This window comes from Panthera tigris, chromosome A2, assembly GCF_018350195.1.
Source record: "Panthera tigris isolate Pti1 chromosome A2, P.tigris_Pti1_mat1.1, whole genome shotgun sequence".
In the NCBI taxonomy this organism is placed as follows: domain Eukaryota; kingdom Metazoa; phylum Chordata; class Mammalia; order Carnivora; family Felidae; genus Panthera; species Panthera tigris.
The window spans coordinates 84,138,434-84,160,190 of NC_056661.1; the positions used below are offsets into that span (position 1 = coordinate 84,138,434).

At 34.5% G+C, this 21,757-nt stretch overlaps 1 protein-coding gene across 2 annotated transcripts in view; it reads left to right on the forward strand.

The window, feature by feature from the left end:
* Positions 1–2,281: 2,281 nt before the first annotated feature.
* CD36 (CD36 molecule) overlaps positions 2,282–21,757 on the forward strand; it is a 53,189-nt gene continuing 33,713 nt past the window's right edge. Inside the window, exon 1 of one of the 2 annotated variants that reach the window (XM_007076785.3) lies at positions 2,282–2,361. The gene's annotated coding sequence lies outside the window, so the exon portion shown is untranslated. Of the gene's footprint in view, positions 2,362–16,834; positions 17,210–21,757 lie in introns of those variants that run through there. The other variant, XM_007076784.2, reaches the window with a different exon arrangement.

The window sequence follows — 21,757 nt, forward strand, 5'->3', positions numbered from 1 at the left end:
ATCAAGTAGAAAATTTTTATTTTCATATTTAATAACTAAATTTAAATTATGTTGAAGATGTTTAAATATTTAAAATAAATTTGAGAAGTCCAAAGAGCAGGAACCAGAATAGCTTTAAAAAATCAACTTCACTCTAGTGATAGTATCTAGTGCATGGCAATCAAAAAGAGGTAAAAGTTATTCTAATTATCCAGGAATTGAACTTTAAATTGGTGAGCATTGCTAAAGAGGAACAAAGAATAATGACATATACACAAAACGAAAGCAATGCTTTAGCAAATATCAAACCAGAACCTAGAAGAAGATATGTGACAAGAGGTAAAAACTAAGAAAACAGAAGCATAAGGAGAAAAAGAAAGCAATGTTTTTTTGAAAACCATTAGGGCAATGTAGAATAAGCATTTCCAGTTCTCTGGGTCTCTGTGACCTCTTTTGCTCAATTATCAGGACCAGATGATTCCTAAGATTCCTTCAATTTCTGCAGTATAAAGGTCATGAACAGAGGGAAGAAATGTGTCATGCGTAGAAGTGGGTGAAAGGTCTTTGAACTAAGAGTAACAGCTATTTATATCTGAGTAAATGTGGATGTTCTGGGAGCCTAGGAAACTCTGTTATCTTCTACTGTAGAATCTTTCTATAGAATTGTCCTCTGTATGTGAGGTGTGTCCCCAGAATGTGAGCTCCTTGCAGGGAGGTGTTGCTAACCTATCCAAGCTGATTTGAATATATTCTATTATTGGTTTATCTTAGTAAATATTGGTAGCTTTCAACAACTAACAGCAGGGAGAGCTATAAATCTCCTTCTTAAAACAGACAAAGTGAAAGCTCTCTCAAATTGGCTTCTAACTGAAGCAGATGAGCAGCAAGCAGGAACAACCTGTTGCCCATGCTCCACAAAGCTTTCATGTTCTGTACTTTTCAGTGTCTCAGTAGTCCTTACGTGGACAATTCAAAGGCATATGCTTAACATGCTAACCATGGAATTCAGCTAACCATACCGTCATAGTCAGACAATGGGGAATGCCCCCAAATCAAAAGCTACACAATGGGCCATTTCTCAACTGAGCCTTAGGCATCTGGGCTTGGTGGGTTTTTATAGCCTGTGATGTAAGAGTAGGGAGTTAGCCATATTTCTAGCCAACTCATAAATCTTTGAAGCCATTCATTTCACCACTGGGAACCTCATTATTATTTTTTATGGAAAGTTTCAGATTTTACGAAATAAAGGTAATTAAATTACAGATTTTGATTACATGGTAAATAGCTCTAGAATGAATGTTCACAACCAGGGTAGCACCCCACTTTAGAAGGTGGATTAAAAGTGTTCAGTACTCACACATTGTATTTATTCTCTTTTGTTTGTTTCAAGTTTTTGTTTAAATTCTAGTTAACATAGAGTGCACACATTGTATTTTATATGGAAATATTTGTAATGCATTGCAGAAAAACTCATGGTAGGAAACATGCTTTCTTCCTCTTTGTGGCAGAGTTCTTGGAACACAGTGGTCACATGATAAATCTTCACCAAATATGTGTATGTATAAGGATGCATATCATCAACAGTAATCCCCAGGAAATTACTGCCTAAATGATGGGAGAAAAATCATATTTTCTTGTCTAATTTAGCTTATATTATAATGGCTCGATTTATTTTTGGAGTGTCTTTACTTTTTTATTCTAATGAGTTGCAAAAATAAGAGTACACCCACCAAATATTGCTATCTTAGTCCTCTTACATGGCAAAAGAATGTCATAACCATTGTAGACCCCAACCTGTTGATTTTGCAATGCCCTCACCAAGAAGCCTCTTCTCTCCAGCTTTTACAAACTAGAATATTCATCGATGCTTTGATTCTTCTCCTAAGAGAAGTGTGCATGTTTTTATCAGGTTCCTATAACAAAGACACAGGATGAAAAGAGTCAAGGGAACCGCTCTAAGAAAATAAGTAGGAATATCCCTGGAGAGGGATCTGCTTCTGTGTTCTTTTAAACGTCACAACGTAATTGTTTCTTTCTATCCTTTTTTTTTTTTTTTTTTTTTTTTTTTTTTTTTTTTTTTTTTTAAAGAAAGAACCAGGGTGAGGAGCAGCTCACTTGCAAGCTGGGGAAGTTGGCAAACACTGGCGGCAGAGCCTAACTTTGGTTTAGAAATCATACTGCCTCAGTGGAGTGTCACTCAAAACTCCACAGCCATTCTTGGATACTTGAAGGTGGGGCTCACAGCAGTCAGCAGTGATTTGACCCAGCACTTGGGGCAAACACAACCACAGTTATCAGTGTTAATTCCATTGTCTTCCAACCAGCATTTTGCAAGTGAGTTAATATTGGAGGATTTGCACTTTTTCATCGGACTTCAAACTGGTAATTATGCTTATGTAATCCCTGTGAAGTTTTCTACCCTAACAACATAGGATGCAAGACGGGTTCCTCTAATACTAAAATCTTACTTTGATCTGGTTTTTTGCTTTCTTCTTATCCAGTTTAAGCTCTACCTGCATTTCTCTCTTCTCTCGGGCAGTATTTGAGATACAGACCTACAGGCACCCTGTCCCCAGCTTTTTGATAAGAAGTTGTATCTAAAAGAAAATAGAAGGAGTTGTAACTTTACCATGTATGATCTTGCCAGTAATAAATACAATACTAAGTGATAAGAGGGTATTAAAAAATACTCAGAAGTATTGAAACCCTCCAACAAACGTGATTATATACATGCAGCAGTGGAGGAGTATCTTAACAGAGCAACAACATACTAAAGGACAAATTCATGCACGGTTCTTTTATTCTTAAGAATATCTATGCCCAGGGAGACTGTTAAACTGCAGATGAATTTTTATAATTGCCTGAAGAGGCAATTGTAATATAATTATGCAAGTTTTGGACTCTCTTATATGAAGATTGTAACGCAGAGTGGGTGTCTTCCCAGTCTTGAAGAAGAATCTATCCTTTCCCATTTAGCATCAACAGTAATCAGTAGTTATCACAGGCAGAGTTTCTACTGCTGAAATTCCTGGTATGTCTCCAGTCAACAGGTGGCTTCCTGGGACTTGTATGAGAGGTGACATGTCAACTTTATTTTACATTCAGGTTACAGAACTCTATCATCATATTGTATACCTGGCAGGTTACTGAATCTTTGATGCAACAGCTAACAGGATACAGGAAGTAATGTTACAAAATTTACCATTAAATTAGAACCAGTTTTCAATTTGTACATCATTCCTCCAATGTTTTTCCTGGTAAGAGCTAGCCACATGGAATGATAATGGGAGGCAGGTATTAGAATTAGGTAAAATTTTACAGATTTCAGACCTAATCATTTTACTGTTCACATATAACCATTTCTAGTAATGGTGTTTTATTCTGACCTGCATTGTGATACAGTATTCTATAGGAACAAATGATATCTGTCTGTGTGCCTTAACTCTCTTTCACTTTGATTATCTCAAATAGTTGGAAAGTAAGCCCTGTGAATTAAGAGCTCTAGAGGCAGTGGTTTGCCTCTGTGGGTACTGTGTGAAGACAGGAGACTGGGGGAGAGTGTTTGACATAGACAGGGGCGGGAAATGCTAATATTACCTCATTCAAAGAATTCCTAACCTTCCTTGTACCTCAGACCTATACAATTCTATTTGATGTTTGGGTGGTTAATTATTCAAGCATTCTAGACAAGCCATAATTAAACATTTCAATATAAAATCACAAGCAATTACTGATCTATAATTATGTATGGTACCTAAGTATAAATAATTAGAAAACAAAAAAATTGAAATGACCTGCTGTGTGGTAATGCTGCTAAACAGATATATTTTTTTACACTAAAAGGCAAGGACTTTATGAATGCTGGCATTATGTAAATGACTTTGTCTTTAGAAAGTTGGATTGTGCGTGGTATCTTGTCTGTTTACTCAAACATTTGCCTGCTCAACACATACTAGGTATTGATCATTTTCTGTACCTAATTTCATCCACTTAGCACTTTAACAATCAATTCCCTATCACAAATATTATTTGATAACTTAAATGGATATCAACACAGGGACGTTTTATAGCAGGTCACTGCTCTATTGGGTCATCAGGGAATCTTCCACTGAGTCTGGTACCACAAGTTTTCATATTTCTCCCTTAAGGATGATGAAAGATCAGTGGATTCCTAAGTATCTGAAGTCTGTGGAGCCTTGGGTTGCTTAGAAACAGTGAATATGGGCTTGCTATGGCAACCCAATTTATCAGTGAATGAAAAGCCAGTTTAGCTGGCATTGTGCCACCTCTCCATACTTTGATGGTAAGAATATTCAGATCAGATCCTCTATTGTATCAGTATTTTTTATTATTTATAAATAAAACTATATTTATTAGCAATTTACATATTTATATATTTATTTACCAATTACAAATTACCAAATTTTGACATAGGAACTCACAGTTTATGATGGATAGCAACTACATGAAAATCAAGCTGAAACTTACTATGTAACGTTAGTATACACTTCAAATTTGTTACGTCTGCTGGTTATTACCCCATTGCCTAACTTTTTTATACAGGATTTTCATTAAATTAAAAGCATGAGAAAGCAAGACTAGTAAAGTATATTATTTATGTGATTAAAAAAAAGTTTCTGTAAATTTGACTTAGATTAATAATTCCATAAAAACAATCTATAAATTTATCTATGTAATGTAGTATATTTTAGTGATATTTTCATTTTATATTCACTCTTTGTTTGCATATAAATAGAATAAATGTGGTTTACCATATTTTTAAAAATCTTATGCTTTAAGTAATATACCATGTAATCTGACACACAAAATGTATTAGAGAATTAATTTATTTGAAAAACACACCTTTTTAATAATGGAAAAGATTTTAGAGTCTGACTCTCATCCTCAGTTTGAGGATTTGCTCCTTGGAGTACATTTTCAACTATTTTGCCCTTTCTGATTTAAGACAATTTTTCCGATTTTAATGACACCTTTTAATTTTTTTTTTTAACATATTCATGCTTTATAAGACCATAACCTCTGCACCTCTTCACATGTAGGTGTTGTATTTATCTTATCTGCCTATTGACTCAAACTCTTGTATGTTTGTCACAGTCTGTGGCGGAGGCAGGGCTGGCAGCCTCTCCTGAGACAAAAATGCTACCAGGTTCTACTTACTGTCCTTTTCTCCTGGGTTTTGGCATTTATGCATTTTGTTTTGATATTTAAGAGTTCATAGTCATAGTATGAAAAGTTCTCTTGAGAGTAAAAAAAAAAAAAAAAAAAGTCCATCTCAGGTTGCCATGGGATAAGGAAGGACACATTTGGTGATATTTTCGATTTTTTCTTTGTACTTTATTCATTTTTACAGACTTCTGAAATTGATCAGTGTTTGGAATCCTCTAGCATGTCTCTTTAGCTGAGCGATGCCCCTCTTAAAGATAAGTCTCGTGTCACAGATGGTAACAAGTACAAAGACAGAACTTAAACGGAAACAGAACTTCAGCCATTTTTCTTGAACTAACTGCTATCAGAACATAAAGGCCAATCCTCAGAGGTGCTTAAGTTTCTAGTGACTGGGCCATACTAACACTCTTGACAAAGGTGCATTTTGAAGTCAGATAAAGACCCACTGTCTTTTAACAAAATAAATGAGCAGTCCAGAATAAACCCTCTAAACAACCCAGAGGAATCAAACTATTAGCAAGGGATCGCATCAGTTGATTTATAAAAAAAGATGGTCATGTAAAAAATTAGACGGTAGTGTATTACTATTCAGAAGACTTGGCGAAAATTTGATAGGCAAAATAATACACCACAACCACTTATAATGATCTACCTTTAATACCGAATCATGGTTTTTGGTGTGAATTATTTTAACAAATTTTAGGAATCTTCATTTTAATAAATATGTCTATTCCTTGATGTGGATACAGAAACACAGTTAGTATATATTAGATCATTTAAAATGTTGGGGGGGGGCACCTGGATGGCTCAGTCCATTGAGCGTCAGACTCTTGATGCTCAGGTCATAATCCCAGGGGTATGGGATTGAGTCCTGCATGGGGCTAACTGTGGGGCCTGCTTAAGACTCTCTATCTCCCTCTGCCCCTGTCCTCCACTCATGCTGTCTCAAAAATAAAAATAAACATTAAAATGTTTGGGAAAAGGTTATTTTGTAGGAGCATGTCATTCATCCTTGTATTGTACTTACTCAAGAAGTATCTGAAGAATGACAGAATCCTTTGTAAGAATGGTTTTCAGTTTTTAAAAAAATGGCCCTGACTGAGCCACCCAGGCACCCCAAGAATATTTGCTAATGTGAAAGAATCAGACTGTTTGTTTAATACATGCAGATTTTTGCTTAAAGCAGACCACAGCTGTTCTTTGTTGCACTTCACGCCCAGTGTCTACTAAATATAAAAAGGCATACATAGAAAATAACCATTCCTTTTAAACTTGATATCAGACAACATGGAGAACCAAAGATAACCTTCTCTCCTACCAAATTGTATAATATACCCATGTTTCTTTTTGATCTATCCTGTGATATCTATAGTATAGGTTCTTCATTATCTATTCAATGTGTATTTTAGCATCTATTATGTGTCTGGCACTATTTTAAAATCTGGGATATAAAAATCGCTACCAACACAGTTCCCAATGAGTACATTATAGGGAGCTTCATTGTCACCTGCACCCTTGCAACTCCTGAATGAACTGAGCTTTTTATGACATATTTTATGAGTATAACACTAAAGAGTTCTGGACATATGTAGAAGAAAATATAGTTACATGGTATTTTATGTGTGTTTAATATTATACTAATATCTCTGTTACATATAGTGTAAAAAACCATATTTCTGTCCTTGATTCTTTTTTTTAGAGGTCTCCTGATTGTGTTTCTTTTTTTTTTTTTTTTTACATTTTATTTATTTTTGAGAGAGAGACAGAGCACAAGCAGGGGAGGGGCAGAGAGAGAGAGAGAGAGAGAGACAGACAGACAGACAGAATCCGAAGCAGGCTCCAGGCTCTGAGCTGTCAGCACAGAGCCTGACGCAGGCCTTAAACTCACAGACAGCAAGATCATGACCTGAGCCGAAGTTGGACGCCCCTCCTGATTGTGTTTCTTGATGACACTTAATGAACAAGAACTTTGGTTAGATATTTTATTTGTGTAAATGAGCAGTGATCTAAGATCCACATTTTACATAGAATATTGTGTTTTCAACTGAAACTAGCTGACTCAATAGAGGGATTTTAGGGAGTCCACATAATTGACAACTCCAGAGTTAGTACTTTAATTTTTCTTTTATTTTTTTTATTTTTATTTATTTATTTATTTTTTTAGGAAGAGAGAGGAAGAGGAGCAGGGAGAGAGAATCCTGAGCAGGCTGCACAGAGTCTGACATTGGGCTCAATCCCATGACCCTGGGATCATGACCTGAGCCAAAATCAAGAATTGGCACTCAAGGACTGAGCCACCCAGGTGCCCCCAGTGTTAGTACTCTTTAGGCATAGTTGGATCAAACTTGTTGGCTCTTTCTCCTTAACTTTCTCTCTTCCACTTGTTTGGGTGTTGGCTTTGACCCAGACTGACCTACCCTGAGTTTTTAAAAGTCCCCCAGCAGGAAGAATATGTGTTTCCTTATTCTTCTACATAGAAGATGGGGATGGCGTTGGGGGGGAGGGTAGATAATAGTAGAAAGACTGATTCATACCAATGTTGAGCAAAGGACCTTTTGTGAGTCCTGAGGGAAAATGCATGTTCTTGTAACACTCCCTACTTAATCAAAGGAAAATTTTAAACAGAGCATTGGCATTCTTAGAGGCAATGTCTCTAGAATCAAAACCTTTATAAATCAAAATATGGAGGCAGTTTTTGAATCTTCTGTACTCAGTATGGAAGGACATCTCTAAATGCTGAGTCAGTCACTCATGGCTTCTAGATCACAAGTCACTCCTCCCTATACAAAAGGGACTAAGGTTCTAGGGTGTGAAGTCCCTGAAGAAACGTCACTATCTTGGGGTGCCTGGGTGGCTCAGTCATTAATCGTCTGACTTTGGCTCAGGTCATGATCTCACGGTTTGTGAGTATGAGCCCCACGTCAGGCTCTGTGCAGACAGCTTGGAGCCTGGACCCTGCTTTGGATTCTGTGTCTCCTTCTATCTCTGCCCCTCCCCAACTTGTGCTCTCTCTATGTCTCTCAAAAAATAAGTAAGTAAAAAAAATTTTTTTTAATTAAAAAAAAAGAAACATTACTCTCTTTCTTTCCTCTGGGAAATTCTCAGGCATAGTGAAAAATCCCTTAAATAATCAACTAAATTCATTGTGTTCCATCTTTAAAGATTGAAGCCAATTCCCTCAAACACATCTTAGTACTTATTTAATGGACTTAAAAACAAAAAACAAAAGACATTGTTCTCATTTTTAATTGTATTTGCATAGGATCGGATGAATATTGAAAGAGTGATACATATGATGGTAGAATATTATATCCTAGAGATAAAAAGCTTCCCAAGTAATGGATTTGCACCAAAAGACTTAAAAAGAAGATCACACTGTATTTTTTTTCCATAACCTGGCTGACATAACAGACAAGCCAGAGAAAGTTTAGTAAATAGCATAAATGTAATTTAATATTCATTTTTTGAGTTTCTTGAAGAATTTAAATATTTCCTACTATACAGAATAGTAAATGCAAGGCTAATAGAATCAGTTGCAGAATATGATGAAGTTTTGACTAGAATACTTTTTGGTAATATTTTGATACCTGTAATTGTACATTGAACTGCCACTGGAGGCTGGACGCCTTTCAAAACAGAAATATCTGTTAAGTGGATGATGTAAGCATGTTTGTAAAAGGAGTGAAGGACCAAATGAATTCATGGTTTCTGCTGATTTAGGGATAGATATGCTTTTGTAAATGCAATTGCAATAAGTCATGTGAATGCAACTCCAAATTTACATATCCCAAATCATGTACCCTTTTGAGAGCATACTAGAAAGATAAAAATGAAATGTCAAATAGTCAAATAGAAATCAATCAGGACAGATACACATAGGGTAACCAAGGAAGAAAAGAAGCATGTGAAAGAGAGGAGTCTATACGGAGCCTTACTATAAAAACAGTATTTTGTGACATGCCTCTTTATAACATAGGAAACACTGTAATCGTTTTTAATTTTGAGTTAATTCATGAAATGGTATGGTTTTACATGCTTTTATGGACTTACTTCACCTCCCAATTTTACTCACAGTAGCCTTCTTTTCTCCAGCCTACTGTGATGACCCAGTTTTCCCTGTGGAGTTGTAGAAAATGAGAGGAAAAACAGGCCTAGCAACATTCCTGGATCATATCCAGAAAATGTTCTTTAGTCCTTGGAACACATGGAGGATGCTGCTTCAAGCCTTGTACATGCAATTTGGGAAAACAAGAATATTCTCAGCATTCACCCTGAACAGGAAAGCACTGTGCTCTTAACAAAAGGAGCATCACAGAGTCCACTGAAACCCACTCAGATAATATAAGCACTCCAATTCACATACGTACCTTTACCCATGAACTGGAGGCACCGTGGAGGAGGATACTTTGCTTACCTAAATAACACAACCGAGAGACCTTGGGCCCTAATAGCCAAGAAAACAGTTGTGTCCCAGTTGTCCTGAGGACAAGTGAGCTAATCAAGCAGAGCAGAACTAGCAGGACTAGTTCAGTCATGTATGAGGGACATTCTGTAGCAATTCAGACTCCATAACCTACTATTGGTTCCTTGAATCACAACCTCAGAACAAAAGACAAGAGTTACATTCAGGAATCTGAAAGGGATGGTCATGATAAACAGGTTTTGAGTCCTTGGTTGCTTGCTGGCGAGCTCAAGGATGACCGATAATTGCAGAGACGGTGCTGATGCTGCCTGAACCCACCTAAACCTACCCTAGTACAGTTACCACAAGGTCAATTCCTTTATCAGTTCCCTTGTCAGTGCCCTATATTGCAAAGCAAGGTTTAATGCTGCTGCGAAAGTTGCTGCTAAAGTAATGAAGTTTAATAGGCAAGTGAAACTTCTTTATGATTCAAAACTGAAGTATGGAGATCACAAAGGGAAGGTTTCACTCTACCTCTGATATGTTGCAATTTCTTTCATGTAAGCAGGTACCCAGCAATCACAGAGACACATAGAGGACAGTTTCAGGATTCTGACATTTTAGAATTATTCTGAATTCATCTATCTGTCTCATGCAACATAGAGTGCTGGTGTACCACTTTTTATTCTGTCTGGATTCTAATGTTTATGGCATCTGGAATATGCCCATTGAAATATGTAAAGAAAGTGATTGAAATGATCCATAACATTTCCGGGTAAACATTTGCTTCTGAAAATTTTACATGTATATATTTTCAATGTTTTTGTTTGTTTTTCTTACAAACAACGTGAGGCTTTATTCAAACAGAAAAATACATTTAAAGTAAAATGTTCCCTCTTGGAATCCTATGGGTTCTTTGAAATTTTAAGAATTTATTTCAAGTTCTTCCAAGGAGTTCATTTGATAAGTAACACTCTAAACCAAACTTGCTGGTCTCTTTGAAGACAGAAAACTCAGGCTCATTGAAGGGCAAACCCTTCCCTTAAGCCCACTAAGAACCAACCTGGGCAATGATGGTCCGCAAACTATTTTATGTTTCTTTAAAATGCCGGGTCACTCAGATGCAGGGTTTATCCCACTTCAAACAAACAGAAAAAGAAAGGTATCGGGAATATAGTTTTTCCTGTGTAGTGATTTTTTAAATAAATTATTATTGTATAACATGTTTCTTAGAAACCTTTTTTTTTTTCTATCTTTAAAAAGAAACCTAATTAGGTCGGTCTCCTTCTATGTCCCTGAAGGAGAGTGTGTGTGGGTGCATGCACGCGTGAGTGCACGCACACGTGCATACAGTATGTATACCTAAGTCTTGTAGGAATCTGATGTCCAAGTGTGTATCTTTAAACTTAAGGTAACAGGTTGTCAGATGACACGGATGTCCATATAATTAGGTTTTTCATTGTCTCTAGTGTGATTAGCATGTCTCCATTAAATGGAATAAAATCACTTTGATTCTCATTATCCATCTTTTTTCTTTGATTAAATGTATTTTGTTTTTATACATTCATCACACACTTCAGCTTTTTACTGGTGTTTAAACAGAGTTAAAAAACCTGATATTTTAGGATTTTAAAGTACATCCTTTTGATCAAGCCATGAGCTAAAGCAAATGTAAACTGATGTCCCTAACCCCTCTTAAAATTATTTTTTTTATTTAATTTTTAAGACCCCACTTCAGGGAGTATCTTAGGTTACTTTTCTTAATGATAAAATTTGTTTTGATTTTTTTTTGTATTTCAATTGAATAGTTTTTTTTTTTTACATTTTTCCTGTCCTGTGAAATTTCAAATTCATTGATTATATTTTTCCTTAACCTTTTTAAATTTGGCATTTGTTAACTAACTGCTTGTTTTCTTTATTGATTATTGTGCTTTTTTTCCTACTATTTCACCATGCCATGTTTTCAGGCCTTGTTATCACTTTACCTGAATATTTCTGGTTTTCCCCCAAATAATATCCTATCAACTGTATAAATACAAATTACCCTGACAACTATGCTGATCATACCATGTCCTTATGTTTCGTAGTATAATTTAAATGTTGACTTACTCTACTTCCCCTTAGAGAGTTGAGTCAGCTTTGCAGTGTTCAAGTAAAGATTAGGTCTGTCAACATTTTTAGATGGCCTGTGAAATTTACATATTGATTTGGCCCTGCCCACGTGAGCACTGTCCACATATACAGAGGTGCTCTCTGTTAAATCTCTTTCACACACAGCTCCTACTATGGCTTCTATTAAACATATGGGTAAGTTTATTTTATAATTTTAATTCAGTATGTTTGCTTGTGTCCTGTGTTTCAATTTATTAGATCACATGGTTTAAGTCTAAACTTTAGTTACCCTGATATCCTATGTTTTACCTTTATTAATGTCCTTGAAATTCTCTTTTAAAGGCCATCTTAGAAGCCTGTATTTTAGTCTCTCAAGTTTTACTGGCATTACATTATACTGTTATATCTTAGTTATGTACATATATATTTATTTATTTTTGTTCCTGCATGTTAAGTCCTTCCTCACCATAGAAAAGAGGTAAAGCATGCCATTGATTTCATACTTTCACAAATAAACAAGGTAGCAATTGAAAATGATAGATGTTTATACACACACACACGTGTGTAACATGTGCATAAATATGTGCATATGTATGTGCACATCAATCTCTATGGTTAGTTATCCCCAAGGATTAAAGTGAGAAAACAAATTTTACTTACAGTTTGACACTGGTAACTAATGTTTTGAGATAGTTTACACATCTTTAGAAGGATTTAATTTCAAAATAATTCTGTTACTACTTACAGAATATGTTCACTGTTGATTCTTTGTTATGATTAGATATCATTTTCCTCTCAGTGTAACATCAATTTATTTAAAATTGTTACTCAATTTGTACAAAGGTGTTGAGAAAAGTATATAAAATTAGGTATTGTTCAAGAACTTTTTATCTGCTTTTTTTCTTTCAGAAAAGAGTATAGGCTCTTCACTTAGTCTCTCTGGGTTTTAATCCTTGATTTGGCACATACTAGCTTTGTGACCTACTCTAGTTGTCTAAGGAGCCCAACGGGTGGTATGATAGGTCAGCAAGTAACACAGGTGAAATACTTAGTTCAACAACTGACAGATAGTAAGCCTCCAGTATGTGTCAACCCCCTTATTATATCATTATCATAATTTGTAAGTCATTGCTTATCCATACAGTCCACAAATGCAATGTATATTATATCAAGATTCTTTTTTTCATTTCCTGAACTGTAAAAAAAAAAAAAAAAAATCACTTAAAAAGTTCCATCTCCTAACAGAAATGCATACAGATTTAAATTAGGTAAACCTAACATGTGATTTGATCTGCAGCTTGAGGGTGTGGATGGACTCTGTATGATGATCCTCTTTGGCAAGAAAGAAAATCAGAAATACAATGACTGTGTGTTACTTACTGAGTTCACAAATCCTGCTGTTACTAATAATGTGATCAGAACTCAGGCCATGTGACCCTTCTTCTAGAACTCTTACAATTCATCTGTCATCTGCTTCTCAAATATGTTGCAATATTTGTCATTCAATTTACTTTACTCTTCCTCTTTTACTTCGTAAATGTTAAATTCCATGAATCAGCTTCTCTAAAAAATACTGTTACAAAGGATTTTGTAAACCATACAAATGCTAAAAGAAGTTTTATTATATTTAATACTTCTGAAGTAAAGAGAGCCTTTGAAAGCATGACACTATATTTAAAACGAAATTACTGTGAAAGTTAATGGCATACAAGTTTTAAATTGTAGTAATATAATAATACAATGAAAATAGTAAAAAAAAAATTTTTTTTTGTCAAATGCAGAAGGCTGGTTGGTTCCTTACCAATTAACAAAGAAAGGACAAACAAATTTAAAGAAAAAAAAGATGAACAAGGATATTATCACGAGTATTTTAAAATATAAATGGCTAATATACTTGGGAAAATAGGTACAACTTCATTCAATTGAATATTTACCAATAAAAAAGTACTTGTTAGAAACTTAAAGTTCAGTATAAAACAGTGTAGACAGGCATTCTCACACATTGTTAGTACACACTAACAATTTCACTTACTGCTGTTTATTGGTGTCCTAGAACAGGTAAACAAAACTATGTATGCATGCAATGATATTGTAATAGTGTCATACAGTGACAGCTGAGAACTACACTTGTGGTGAGCACAGCATAACATAGATGTTGAATCACCATGTCATACACCTGAAACTAACTTCGTGTGTCAGCTATACTCAAAAATTTTAAAAACTACATAGGAATTTTTAGCATTTTTTGGCAAGATCAAAGAACTGGAAATAAAACTATGTCCATTAAATAGGAGATTGGTTATTTAACAGACAATACACCTGTTAGTATGGAATATTTTTCAATGATGGAAAAAGCACATTAACTCTATCCAAAACATGAGAATATCTCCAACGCACATAATAGGAGAAGAGTCAAGTTTCAGAAAGTATCATTTGGTGTATGAATGATCCCATATACATAAGAGGGGTAGGGGAGAATTTTATAATTTTCAATACTTTTTTATTTGTCCATATTAGTTTAATAAAGTCCCTAAAATAAACATTTGCTTAATGGCTAATCATCACCATAGCAAGTATTTACTAACTATACATATGAATCCTTTATATTCTCACTGTCAGTCTTTACAACAGATTAGATCCATGGTAACTAAGAGAGGGGAAGTAGTTAGCAACCTTAACACACTTTAGGAAGTGACGAATTCCAAAGCCACACTCTGCTCCATTGACTTTCCAAGCAGATGCTCTTCATCCCAATCAAACCATTGAATATTTGTGGTACGGACAGCCAACATAGTAACATCTGACTTCTGGCCATTCTCGCTCCGTTTTAGGTATTATTATGGTTATGACAGTTGTTGCATGTGTCCATTTACTTAACCGGTTACCAGCTATGAGCCTGGCCTGCACTCTGGGGATTCAGCAGTGAGCCAACCAAATGTCCCCCTCCTCATGGAGACAACATTCTAGCAGATGCAAAAACAGGACCAAACAGATAGCCCAGTAGATGGCTGATGGTGCTATGTAATCTGAAGAAAATAAACCAGAAGGGAGAAAAGAATGGAAGGGGCTTGACTTTGAGTGTCTAGTAATCAGGCTCCTGTCAACTGCCCTCACTTAGTTCATATTATGACCTTCTTAGTTTTGCCCACTTTTTTACTAAAAAAAGAAAAATAAGAGTAGTCATTGAACTCCCAACCCCCACTCAATACAACCATTGCCAGTAACATCAGGATTCACTTGTCTGTCTGGGTCCAAACCCTATGTGGTCTCTCGCAAAAGAAAGGTTCCCAAAAAACTGTGTCTAAGCTGACTTCATTATGTTGAAAGTTTTATCCTTCATTATACTAGATGTATGTAGTGCTGCAGTGGATTTACATAAGGCAAGGGGTACACTCATATAAAATATATCTCTTCAAAATACTGTGGGTATGTAAGCTTTATAAAATGAAAACCTCAACATTCTTTACTCGGAAATGGGTACAGCATTTTTCTGCCTTGTTGTTTAAGGTATATATTTTGCTCAAATCTAGAGAAATGATCGCAGATTTTACTTAGCTGTGCCCTCTCGGGGTATTACCACACGAGACTCAGAAAGTTCCTCAGGAACTGCTGTCTATGGGATTGAACACAGCTGCCTCTGGGAATGTAGATTTGATTCTTTGGACTGCTCTTGGGAGTGTGTGACATTTTCCTCTCCAGAGACAGTCAGAGGGTTTGGATGGCATTAGGCTACTGATGAGTGATCCAAGTAAGTTCAGTGTCAACTTAAAGCATGTATTGTGCTTGTATTTTTTCCGAAATATCTTTCTCTAATAGTGTTCATAATTTCATCATAATTTAATGATCCTTTCAATATGTTTAAAATATGCTCTTTAAAATAGGTACTATCTGAACTCCTGTGTTGGTGAGCTATTTCTCAATTTTCATACAGGGGGTGGGGGAGTAAGTGTGTTTGAATTAAAGTTGAGAAGAAAATATATCAAAGCAGCTTCAATACAATAAAATAGATGTTTTTAATCAAGATATTCATTAAAATAGCCTTTTTCTACCTTTTTTGCTAATACAGCAAATACCAGAGATCACAGTTAGAGAAATCCTCTTTTCAAGCTACCTGAAATCTGTGTAAGTTATTCTTTTAAAATGAGTAGCATAAATCACATGGAAATTGTCCAAGACCATTTCTACTTGACCCTGATTAAGCGGTGTAAAATTTGAAAAAAAAAAAAAATCCCAATATATCTAAAGTATTAATATCTAAGTATTAATTTTTAAATAAATGTGTCAGTAAAAATACCTGGGAAAAAGAAAGTAATGCCTGAGGGAAAAAGAGAACTTTGAATCCTTTTCCAGTTGTATTGCACTGCTAACAAATGAAAAGATTCACCACATACTCAGAAGGGGCCAACATGACCAATCCAATGATAAGAACTGGTTTAAATATGATCTAATGGACTAAATATATTTCTGCCTGTTATTGTTAGCTTACTTTATTTCAAGGCTAACTTTGAGACATTTATTCAGCTGGCCTGTCTGATAGATGACAGTTTAACTGTCTAAAGATTTTGATCTCTCTTACACGATTTTGAGAATTTCTCTGCAAGAATGGGTTCTTAGTATTGAGGGTCTCCCCCCACAAGGCTTTTTATTTTTATTAGGTTTTAAAATAATACCTTTCTTTTAAAGTAACTTATGTTTATGCTGTTTTTTACATTAAAACGTCATCTTAGATGTAATCTGTTTAAGTGCTATTTAATAGTTGTATTTTGGCTGAAGAAATTTAAGGGAAATTTATTTTTTTGTTTTTATAGGGATATTTTGCTCTGCTCATGAAACTTCTGTAAAACTAACAGAAAATGATGAACAGTTAAGAATTTCCAGTTAAAACAATATGCTATTTCCTTTTTTAAAGTCGGTTTGTCATCTTTGTTGATAGTATCTCCAATTGTTTTCAAAATTCTTAGTCTTTATGCACGTCAAATTAATGCTGTATAGCAAGGTACATTTTAATTCAACATTATGAAGTTTTGTAAGCTAAGTCATGACAAAGAAGTGATACTGCTAATCCTTCCCAGTTTATAGTTTCAACCCCCGGAACCCTATTCGTCATCTGGAATAATGATTGTGCAGTAAAACAGAATAAATAGAAGCAGCGCAGCAAGTCAGTTCCTTTTGTTTCTCTGGCCTCTGACTTACTTGGATGGGAGAATGGCCAAAAAAAAAAAGTCTGCTGAGTATCTCAGATATAGGGAATGGGTCCTCACCAAACTATAAAAATAGACCAGTAAAAGCCATAACAGTAGTGTGATATGTGTGTTTTTTTTTTTTTTTTTCTTTCCTAATTCCTCTGGCAACAAACCACATACTGGGATGGGATTTTTTTTTTTTTTAAGCATATTTAAACTCACACACTTTATGTAATGAGGATTTCAGTGTAGGGTTTTTCTGCAGAATACCATTTGGTCCTACTAAGAACCGTCTGTTCAAATGTTTGAGCATTTGATTGAAAAATCCCTCTTAGCCTTTTTAAAGGTAAGTCATATGCTTTTTTTTTTTTTAACAGAAAAGATTTCTATGTCCCAAATGATAGATGACTCTACTATATAAACCCTCTTAAGAAGTTGTATAAGAGTAAGCTTGTAACTGTTTTGTTTTTTTTTTTTCCAAGTCATTAGGCTTTATTTAAAAATTGGGTTTGTGTTGTTTTCCAAGTTGCTAATATTTTTACATTTTATGTTAAAAAAATATTAAAACCTTGTCTAATGGTCAATGACATTTTATTTTTGATGTTTAAAATCTTATGCCTGCTATAAACCTTTACTTTTTAATATTTAAAAATGAGTTTTAATCCAATTGAAATTGTAAAACTTTCATTGTACACATAGGCAATTTATACCTGATTTTTAAATTAATAAAAAATTATCATAAAATAAATATAATACATTAGTTATAAATGACTTGCCACTCATGTCAATATGCTTTCCAGTATGCAATTAACTAGTGAAAAGTAACTAATTACTTTTCAGAGTCATTAGTGTGTTTAAATTTTTATCTCAATTGCATTAAGTTTTCATGAACCTGACTTTGTAACATGGTTAAACACAATATGTATTTTGGATATGTTCTTGTTAGGTACTTTTTTCTAACGAAAAAGATACTATAATTGCTACTGGGAATGGTAAGTTATATTGCAAGTAATGATTCTAGATTTAATTAGTATAAATTATATAAAATTTGGTGAGAAAATAAAAACCAAAACTACTACTTTTGACTATTTAGGAAGCTTATAAATATCAGCAAATTATTTCCTTGAATGTTGATACCAAGTTTAAAGGATAAATCACTCTAGAAAAATTACAAGTTTCAAATTAATTACAGTAAGATAATTCATATATAACTGTAAATGGCATAAATTCTCTGGAGTAAATCTTATACAGTTTCTAGAATCACCAAGAAACATAGTGAAAGATGTTTTAAAAATGTTTGCATGTACTTTTCAGTCCTCTTCTATGTGGTCTTAAGTTAGTAACGTCTTTTGGGTCTAAAATAAACATTGCTTTCAATACTGGCTCACGAAACAACCAAAATGAAATTTTTAAAAAGTTTTGTTATTCAGCGTCCAGTGGTCCACTGGGTTTTATGAGAAAAAATATGTGGAAAATTTTTATTTACTAGAAACACGATTAAACCAAAACAATGATGAATCAAATACACAACCATCAGCTAACAGGTTAGCCCAGGAAGAATATCATAATTACAACTGGAAAATATGTGGGCAGAATGTACTGGAAATTTTAGAATTTCTAATTGCCTCCCTTATTTTTTATGAAAACGTTTGGGCATGTTTACTCCAACACATTTGAATCTTGTAGATTTTTTGTTTCTGAAGGAATTCTGTAACTATATTTTGATTTAATTGTAAGCTGTTTTAGTTCACTGGCCCAAGTTATGGCTAAAAGTTTCAAATAGCATCTTCTAAGCTAGCAGATGCCTCTCCATTTGGGTGATACTCTGAGTTCCTATATACATAAATAATAAATAATTTCATCAGATTTTATTGTAATCTATGTGTTTTGCAAATAATCATTCCTATTTGTGTAAACTATACGTATTTATTAGATTTCTAAAAAAAATTTGACCAATATGAAATAACACTACACTGTTTAATAGTAAGGTTGTTCAAAATAATATTTCATGATAACATATCAAAATAACATTTCCTATGATAAGAATTTTATACTAATATCATTTACTTTTATTTGGCATTCACAACCTTATCTGTTTAAAAAAAATTTTTTTTAATGTTTATTTATTTTTGAGTCAGAGGCAGAGCATGAACAGGGGAGGGGCAGAGAGACAGGGAGACACGGAATCTGAAACAGGCTCCAGACTCTGAGCTGTCAGCACAGAGCCTGACTTGGGGCTCGAACCCACGAACTGTGAGATCATGACCTGAGCCGAAGTCAGATGCTTAACAAACTGAGCCACCCAGGCGCCCCTTACAACCATATCTGTTGAGTGATACAGCATTTTAGAGAAAATTAAGCCACAGAGAAACTATGCTATTAAGACCCAAAATTGAACCTAAATCACTTGACTTCAAATTCCAAAATCTGAACTATTGTAGATCACATGCTATCTTACTGTTTATACTATAATTTGGGGTGGGAAAAAAAAGCATTCCTGTCTGAGCTTCAAGGATCAAGAAGTGCTCTAGACAATCTTATTTAAACCAACATGAATCAAAGAGAATCATTTCAAACCTATAGTAATCCCTGTAATCAAGTACTCCAAAAGACAGGCTTGTTTCTAGAAGGATCCTTAGTATGATACATGAAGTACAATATACTTACTGCTTTAATTTTTTAAGAATACCACCAAGTTTTAAATTGTAATGTTTTAAAAGTATAATTTAGTGATGTGTCTTATTGTTTCATATTATAGATGTTTATAATTTTTTTCTATTGTGAATTTTTAGCTACACCTATTCTAATATGATAAAAAAGGACTGTGGTAACTTCAATAAGAAAAGATAAGAGAGAACTTCTCATCTAGGTATTTAAGAGTCTTCTGCAGAGCCCTTGAGTTCTGTGAGGATGACTCAGAACCCAAGTGAAGTGTGATATGAAGGGGAAAGGGCCACAGAGTTCCTGCTCCCTTTTATCAGAAGAGGTTTTCTGCTTATATATTGGAATTTCATGTAAAGAATTCTGTCTCTAAACAGAAGTTTATAAAGTACTGATCTAACGGCCTTCTGTTTCCACATGATGAAATGCAACCAGATTTAAATTATTGATTTACACCCATTACAAATAGCTGGGATTTGAATCTGCATCTTACTCATGTCTAGGAAACCATGGCTTTGTAAACACACCTAGTTACAGTATAGGGCCAGAAAGTGAAAAGGAATTTAATTTTGAAAGCTAACTTTCATCATTTATACACAACTTGTTAAATTAATCACCCCTCACAACTCCAAAAATGGGGTCTGTGGGCAGATACTGTATTTATTAGGTAAAGAAGGCTGTGTATCAAAAGAACAGTGTAATGTGTGTGTGCTTGAAAACAGAAGTGTGTGGTCTGGTTTTCAATTCTAAGAAAATGTGGAGGGAAAGTTCATGGATAGAATAAGAAATCTGAGGTACTCACTCATCAGTAAGAAAATGTCATCCCAGCCCTGGCATTCATTTATGGTACAAATACTCTTGTAATCTGAAGCTTTTTCAAGTTTTGCAGTTTACATCCCAGAAAATTTACCTCTGGGTCATGCCTTTTCTGGGTGGAGTTTCCCAAGGAATACAGCTTTGATCACACATGGGAAGAATTACAGATTCTCTAAGAATTTTATCTGATTTTCTGACCTATTTACTGGAAAGGTTTATTATAGCTCAGTCTCTCAGTTTCCACCACCAGGTTTCCAACATAATGGAAAGACATAATGCTCATAAATTCATTCTGGAAACACTCCACTGATTTGACAACAAAAAAGTAAAGAAAAAAAAGTACCCTTTTTTCCTTCTTTCAAAGATAACCCAAGGGAATAAAATAGACTCACAAATTCTACAAAAGGAATAGGATCTATAATCTATAAACTGATAGGATACAGGTGATCTCCCTCTAGACTCCAGAAAGGTATGTGATAAGTGATATTTTAAAATACGCCTTTTTTTTCTTTTCTCTGCTTTATACAAGTCTCAGCAATTGGTTTTTCTTTACTGTGCCTGTGATGATTCTTTGCTTTCTAAATTTATTTACTTGAAACAAGAAGTAAATTATTGCAGATTTTGATGTCTTGTCTATTCCTATGAAGGAGAAATAACAATAAATAATAAAATGTAATCCAAAATTAGCAAGTGAAATAAATTACTATTTTAATATGTAAGGAATTTGTTATTAAGAAAACCAAGTTCACAAGACACAGATTTACAAGCCTTACCAAATTTGAGAGGAGAATGGGGACAAACAACACTTTTTTTTTTCCCTGAAGATAAACATGGGTGGAAAAACTGGTGAATGTGCTGTAACCTGAACTTTCTTATGTAGTCAGCGTGTGTCTTACATAGTGTGTTGGGCCCTCCTTTGCCTCAGGTGAATAAAACTAAATTTAATAATATGAAGCATAAAGCTAAGGGAGGAGTTTAATAACAATACTTCATTACTCATGGTTTCAAGGCACTGAAGGATAATGAACCCAAGTAATGTCACGTATCTTACGTATTATTAGGGGGAAAAGTTGGAAACTTACAACAAAGTAACAAAAGTGAGTCAATCAAATAAAAATTTGAAAGAAGTACATAAACACAGTCTCTCTCAAAACTATTAGTACATGTGTGAAGTGATGTTAGATTAATACTTACAGCTTTGCTTATATATCATCCAGACCAGTGTTATTCCAATAACCATCTAACGGCATGATTCAACAGAATAAGTTACTGGATACTTCTTTTTTCTGATGAGCTTGACTCAACAGCAGTGGGATGGATACACTATATCACTTCAGTTTTAAGTTTAAAGCAGACAGAGCCTATGTAGGACCCAGGCATGACCATTACTTGACAGGCCTGGGGCTCAGGGTCCTCA